General features: G+C 38.0%; 1 pseudogene across 1 annotated transcript; it reads right to left on the minus strand.

The window, feature by feature from the left end:
- Positions 1-385: 385 nt before the first annotated feature.
- Positions 386-1,975, minus strand: LOC306661443 (short coiled-coil protein-like; annotated as a pseudogene). Its single transcript has one exon. The product of its transcript is annotated as a short coiled-coil protein-like (transcript).
- Positions 1,976-8,104: the final 6,129 nt, after the last annotated feature.

Below are 8,104 nucleotides of genomic sequence, written 5' to 3' on the forward strand. Positions count from 1 at the left end.
ATGCAAAATGTTTGCAGTTATTATATATTCATACAGCTAAAGTCACATATCAAATCTTACACTAATACATAAGATTATTTCATAATTAAAAGTAGCCCAAATCGGGGGGGAGGGAAGGGTTAGAGTTAGGGTTAGGGAGAGGGGCAAGTATGGAGGAAGGAACTACTGTATAGAGGGTAAAGAGGGGTGGGAGGGGTGGGGGGAAGGGAAAAAAATAACAGAATGAATCAAACAACATTGCTCTATGTAAATTTATGATTACACAAATGGTATGCCTTTACGCCATGTACAAACAGAGAAACAACATGTATCCCATTTGTTTACAATAAAAAAAAAAAAATAAAAAATTAAAAAAAAAAAAAAAAAAAAAAAAGTAGCCCAAATCTAATAATCATAAGCTATATTAATAGATCTCTTTTCCTATTATAACATCTTAATATTATTTCCAACACTGATTCCCTTACCAAATGGAATCTACAAACTAAATTTTTAAAAATTGTTTAAGAATGACTAAACCTCTGCAAACTAAATGGTTGAATTTACAGAAAATACTGGGAGCATAAGTGAGCTAATATGATTAAGATTACCAGTTATTATACATGTAAATTCTACTTTGTGTTCATGATTCATAAGTTGATCTACTGGGTAAATGTCCTTGAGACCAAATGATAGAAAATGTGGCTTACATAAAGTTATTCAAACTTAATCCATTTTTATATCTATTGTACCCCAAAAATCTGTTCTGCCAGGAACACAAATTTGAAGTGAAAGCATTTGGAGTTGGTTACTAGTACTTACAAAGTTTCCTGCCCCATTTCTATTTTTCATTGAGATTTTCTATCTTGAACACACACATGACCAGAACTCCTCTATCTTTTCAGGTACCAAGTAGGTTATTTTGTGCAAAAGGAAGTTTTTAACAAATCTTCCCAATGTGAGACCATTTTTATAGTCTCAGTCCATCTTCGACTGCTTAAAGAGAAACCAGCAATCCTATCTCATTATTAAATATCACAAAGGACAAACCCTAGCTAAGAAACAATCTTATTTTGGTTAAGTTTCAACAATTAGAGTCAGGTTACTCTCATAAGTGATTAACTATTAAAGTCACTTTTACAAATGTGAGACTTTCTTTTTTCCTTAGGGGAAGGGCTTTGGGAAGAAGAGGCAAATGGAGAAGAGGCACAAGATGGTGGACAGGGTACATAAAGCTGTGCATTCAGTACATGATTTTGGTCACTTTTTCACAACATGGTGATTATTTTCTTATATATTTTACTAAGCCTATATAATAAAAGACAGTGCTAAACCTAAATATCAAAGCAAATTCAATAAAACATTCATCTTCAAGTCTCATAAATATATGCAGTTCTAATTATAAAGTCTCTACAATACATTTGCACATTTTCATAGACTAACATAATACACAAACTCATGGAAGTCTCTTGTTATGCAGTTAATTTTGCCTAGATCTGCCATTATCTTCATAAATATTCAATGAAGCCACAAACAAAGGTACTGTAACTTTTGGAATCTATCCAAGTTTTAAAGGGAGGGGGAAAAAAAATGGTCAGCAGCAATTCCATAAAACAGAAGGGAACCAATCCCTTACTTTCTTTTGCTTTTTGTGTCAGTTGTTTGAAAAACACTAGAAGCAGACATGAGGTTTTCTATATATTGTCCAAAGAACTTGGTTTTCTTGACTTTAGCTTCAGATTTTCTTCTTTAACTGCATCTACTCTTGCAGAGAGATCTTCAAGTGTGTGTTGGAGTTCCAACACTTGATTAATAAGTCGTGTTTTCTCCTCCAGTTCCACCTGATTTTCAGCATCAACTGCATCCATGTCAGCACTCATCATCTTGGGCAACAAACTTTTAGGACTTCGATGTAAAATTCTTGATGAATGATCTTCCATTTGAGGCTCCGGGAGGGGGTGGGAACAGGAGGATGCCTCAGACCGGGACACCTGGACCAACTGACCTCTTTCCTCATTTTCTATGTTAGGGGTCTTGATTATAATGTGTCTTGTAAAGTCCTGTAAGCCTCCTGTATGTGGATGTCTACCTTATTTCTCATATGGGAAAGATTTTCTGTAACTATCTAATTGAAAATATTCTTAATGCCTTAGTTTGTAACTCCGCATTCTCTTATATCCCAGTGATTCTAGGTTTGATCTTTTGATGTTGTCCCAGAGTTCTTCTATATTCTAATCACGTTATATAGTTTTTTTTCTGTTTACTGAATTTTGTGACTGAGTTCATATACCCTGTCTTCAATACCTGAAGTTCTGTCTTTAAGGGCTAACATTCTATTTTCTACACAATCTAATCTGTTAGTGATGATGTCAAGTAAATTTTTAATTTGATTGATTGTGTCTTTCATATTTAGGAGTTCTATTGACTTATTTTCTCTATTTCTATTTCTTTACTGATCTGATCTTTCATCTCCTGAATTTGCTCTCTTAATTCATTATTTTGATCTTCCTTTAGTTCATTGAACATTTTAATAATTGGGTTTTTTTTTTTTTTTTGTACCAGGGATTGAACCTAGAGATGCTTAAGCAGTGAGCTATATCCCCAGGCATTTTTTATATTTAGAGAAAGGGTCTTGTTAAGTTGCTTAGGTCCTTGCTAAGTTGCTGAGACTGGCTTTAAATTTGCAATGCTCCTGCCTCAGCCTTCCAAGCACGAGATTACAGGCATGAGCCATGGTGCCTGGCAATAATCAGTTTTTTATAATCTTTATCCAGGATTTTATCCACATCAATATCAATAGGATCCTTTGTTGAGGGATTGTGATTTTGGAGGGAGAAATTTATTTGCTTGTTTCTTCATGTTTTCAGAGTTCTTAGACTTGCACATCAATTGAGATGGATTCCCCTTCCTCTTTTACACATGTCCTTTTGTATGTAATTCTATTATTTGTTCTGGGAATTTTATTTTTGATATGTGAGTAGATGTCAAAGGGTGGGACCTGAGGTCCCTCTCTGCTCCTGCTTGGGTCCTTTTTGTTGGTTTAGGACTTTTCTGTCCCTGCCCCTTTTGAGGGTCCGCAGATTCGAACCGTGGTCCTTCCTCATGCTAGCTGAGCGCTCTCCAAGAGGAGCTATCTCTTCAGCTTTTGGTTTAGGACTTTTGTCTCCTCATTTCTTTGAGATGGAGTAATGTCAGGGTTCAGATGGGATTAGATTGTGTGCAGAGTGAGATTCACTGTCGCTTGATGAAGATGTATTTCTTAGCTGCTTATATCCTACTCTGTGATCTTCAAGTGGTCCAATCTTTTTCCAGCCCCTATTAGAGGGAGGGTGGCCTGGAATGGCAATAATGTTAGCAACAGATGTACAGCCTTAAGATAAATGTCTGGTGTTGACTTTGACATTTGTAACATTAATTGCCACCTATTTAGGAATGATGGAATTAACATTTAACCATAGTACCAATCATAAAAAACTGTGAAGGCATTTGATAGCACGTGTCTACTATCTTGTCCATATATTAATAATCACAATTTGAATGGGGTAGGAATTACATAGTCCATATAATTTCTATTATTTAGTGGGAGTACAGTTCATAAGTAAGAGAAAATAAGGTAGGAAGGCAAGAAAAAATTTGAAGTGTTTGAAAAAGTGATCAAAGGAAAGGCAAGAGATAGGGAGCAGGAGTCAGCTCCTGAAAGGAGTAAAGTCAGTAATGAAGGACTAATAAATTAACTGGAAGTAGTGAAAAAAAGAGAGGAAGAGGGAATACAAAATTTTGACTATTAATTGAGGAAGAGAGTGAAGAAGGCAGATTGGAGGGCCCAGAACCTAGGTATAAATGAACTAAAAAATGTAAAATTGAAACAACTAGAACCCTTGTATAATTGTACCTAAGCCTAAGAAAAATAACGAACACTTACAAGAGAGAGTAATTAATGTGCACACTCACATACACACAAATTATTCATAATGAAAAAAAGTATAGAATAATGCAGTATGATAAAATGATATTTAAAGAATGTTAAAGTTTTAAAAATATTAAAAAAAGGCATATGGAGAAAAAATAAAGAAAAAGGAAAAAGAAAAAAAGTTTTAATGAAAGATAAAGAGTTTGGTTCCACTATGGTGGTCAAAGGTGCTGGAAAGGATAGATTTTCAGTCTTTATTTTTGGCTCCTTGTCCTGCCAGCTGGGTGTAGTAGCTCTCAGCTTCCAACCTCCCAATATTGGGCAGGATAGAGAGGGGAGTGCTGATGAATTGTGAAATCCAAGTATTCGCCCCAGAGTGCAGATGCCTTTTCCTGGTTGCAATGAGCATCATCACAATAGCACAGGGGGTGCCAGCCATCATGGGATCTTTCTCCCTTTGGACCCACAGCTGAATGGCCCACGTAAAATGTTCTTTGTGCCTGTTTCAGTCTCTGGTTCAGGCACCCTCTTGGAATCTTTTTGTTGTCTTCTGGTAACTTTCTTTATGTTTTCTGGGTTCCCCATCTCTGTTAGGTGCTTGAGCTGTGCAAACTACAGCCCCTGAGAATGTTTTCCTCATCTGCCAGCATGTTCTGCCTGGTGGGGGGCTGCATGTGGAGGGCTTGCCGCCCCCATGGAATGCTATCACCCCAGAGGACCACTTTGGATTTGTTTTTACTACCAACTCTATGTCCATTGAAATCAGCTTTCCTCTGTAAACCACAGGTTTCCCTAAGTCAAATTTTCTTTTTCCCTTCCGTCCCCCCTCCCCCTCCCCTCTTCTTTCTTTCTTTCTTTTTTTTCTTTTTGCGGTGCTGGGGATGGAACCCAGGGCCTTGTGCTTGCAAGGCAAGCCCTCTACTGACTGAGCTATCTCCCCAGCCTTCTTTTCTTTTCCTTTTCCTTCCTTCCTTCCTTCCTTCCTTCCTTCCTTCCTTCCTTCCTTCCTTCCTTCCTTCCTTCCTTCCTTCCTTCCTTTCTTCTTTCTTTCTTTCTTTCTTTCTTTTTTCTTTCTTTCTTTCTTTCTTTCTTTCTTTCTTTCTTTCTTTCTTTCTTTCTTTCTTTCTTCCTTTCTTTCTGCAGGTATTGAACCCAGGGGTGCTTAACCACTTAGCAACATCCCCAGCCATTTTTAATATTTTATTTAGAGACACAGTCTTGCTTAGTTACTTAGGGCCTCACTAAGTTGCTGAGGCTGGTTTTGAACTTGCAGTCCTCCTGCCTCAGCCTCCTGAGCCACTGGTGGCATGCACCACCAGGCCTGACTAAATCAATTTTTCTTTATTTTTAAATTTCTTTATCCCTCAGCCACACATCTCTTTCGTCTGCACTTTCTGCTCTGCTCTGTTGGTGGTGGGAGGACACATCTCTAAGGTATTATTCCTTATGCTCAAGTTACCAACTTTCTGTACCTCTTTGAATTTTTTTTTTTTTTTAAATTACAGTTCAGTATTATGTTTTAGTGAGGGTCCTTTTACTCACCTCACTGAGGAGAATTCTTCCCATTTTATAAGTCTGGTGCTGAGGAACTGCTGGGTTTGCTTCCTTTCTCTACTCTGCCATATTCCCTCCTGCGCCCTTTCTTTTTCCAGCTTCTAGAGGTTGCCCACAGTCCTTCCTTCATGGCTCCCTTCCTCCTCTTCCAAAGTCAGAAACAGCACTTCCCCAAACCTGCATCTGTTGTCATTCACTTTCTCTGACTCCTCCACTCTTTCCCCCTCTTTAACTTATGAGAAACTTTGTGATGACATTGGCCACAACTGGGTAATCCAGGCCACTTTTCCTATCTGGAAGTTCTTAAGTCAATCTCACTTGCAAAATCCCATTTTATGTGCAATATATTCAGTGGTTCCAGGGATTAGGACATAGACATCTTTAAAGGACCAATATTCAGTCTATCACAGAAAAGAATTTGAATTTATAAATACATATATTAGGATAGTACTTGACTGCTAAAACTAAAAGTAAAACTAAAACAAAACCAGTAAGGACTCTCATTGTCTCATGTCCCAGTGTTATGGGCCATGCTAAATGGGCAATAACCAAACAGACTCCATTTTACCCTAAGACTCCATGTCATATAACAAATACTTCTCCCATGAGAAATCACTGCCTCTGCCATACAGATCTTGCTTAGCACATCTTGCTTAGAAGCGAAAATGTTTCTGTTCTTCTTATACAATAAAAAATTGTTCTCTTTTTGGTTCCCATTTTTCTTGTACCCTGTCAGAGAAAGATTGTCTAGATGTTAGTAACCATTCTTTAACTTTACTCAATCAGGGTCATTTTGATCCACTTCCCCCTCTGCTTATGATTCTAGATCTCACGATGTTTGTAGTTTTAAATCATAGCAACAGCCACTTATGATTAATCTACGGACATGCTTTACTTATGGTATAAAAAGTGTACTCTAACCCTTTGGGGGGTGTTGAAGAGTGCAGACTTGCAGCCTGTCCCTCCATCCCACCAGCTGGTGAATCTGGACCGCCAGTTGGTGAATAAAGATGGTTCTATCTCCTGCTTTAAGATCGACTAAGTGAGTTATTGCGATCTCACCATAACATCAGGAGTCAGAATGGCAAATCCAAGGCTGATATAGTACCTCAACATGCCATTGAGGAAGCAAACTCCTTCTGTCTTGCCCTGTATTGTACTCTGAAATGATTGCTGGGCCTCAGACATAACACATGTGTTCCAGGCAGGAAAAAAGAAGTAGAAGAGGCAGTACCAGTAAGATTCAGTTTACATTCCATTGTCCAGAATTGAATCATGAGACCTTCCCTTCCTTCAATTCAATAGTAATTTTTTTTTAGCTTTTCCTCTTTCTCTAAAAAAAGAAACGAAGCCTGTACTGTGAAACATGCCTGTAATCCCAGCTACTTGGGAGGCTAAGGCAGGAGTATTACAAGATCCAGTCCAGTCTCAGCCATTTATTAAGAACCTGTCTCAAAATAAAAGTAAAAAGGTTGGGGATGTAGTTCAGTGGTAAAATGCTCTGGGTTCAATTCCCAATATGTATGTAATAGGAAGGGAAATTGAAATAAGAGTAGGAATGAATGATAGTGATGTAGCACCAAAAGGATCCCTACCATAATTAAGCTTCTCTCTCTCTCATTTCTCTCTCTCTCTCTCTCTCTTCTTTTCTTTTTGTACTGGGGCACTCGACCATTGAGCCACGCACATTCCCAGCCCTATTTTATATTTTGTTTAGAGACAGGGTCTCACTGAGTTGCTTAGCTCCTCACTTTTGCTGAGGCTGGCTTTGAATATGCAATCCTCCTGACAGCCTCCTGAGCCATTGGATAAGCTTCTCTTCTTGTGATTAAAATCTTTATAAAGACTGTCAGCAGGATTTAAAATGTTTTTTCTTGCAAAAATCTCACTATGGTTTGAAGTGTCCTCTTTCTTATAAATGCCAGGGTTGCAGACAAATGATGTATAATAGACTCTGTCTCAAGAAAGTTTGTTGTGCTAAAGTTACTCTTTGTTTTCCTTGGTAAAAACTGGAAAACCTCTGTCTGACCTAAAAATATGGGACAAAAAGTAACTGCTATGTAACCACTCACTGTTACGTAAACACCCACTGAGTGTAAATCTCAAAGAATTACCCAGCCTGGAGTCCAGGGGGTTTTTGTTGTTAACCCCTCTGGACAACTGCAATTTAAATAAACCTGCTTCCCACAAATTCCTCATGTGTCTGGCCTCATCTGTCCTACATCAATGGGTGAACTAATCTTCAGATCTAGATGATTTAAAAAGGAACTTTAATTATCCAATAGTGAAAAGCAGGCCCATGGTGTTGGAATTTATTGAATTACTTGCTGCATGCATAACTCAATATTGGTTTGTTCTATGTTCCAAAGTGTTTTTCACAAGTCATAGTATATCACCCACCAACCAGTTGATTTAGCTTTTAAAAATACACAGTAGCTGGGTATGGTTGCACACTCCTGTAATCCCACCATCTCGGGAGACCAAAGCAGGAGGATCACAAGTTTAAAGCCAGCTTCAGCAACTTAGCGAGGCCCTAAGCAACTTAGTAAGATCCTGTCTCAAAATAAAAAATTAAGAAGACTGGGGATGTGACTTTGTGGTTAAACATGCTTGGGTTCAATTCCTGGTGCCCAGTAAATGAAAAATAAAATAAATATACACAGT

Source organism: Sciurus vulgaris, assembly GCF_902686455.1.
Source record: "Sciurus vulgaris genome assembly, chromosome: 5".
Taxonomy (NCBI): Eukaryota; Metazoa; Chordata; class Mammalia; order Rodentia; family Sciuridae; genus Sciurus; species Sciurus vulgaris.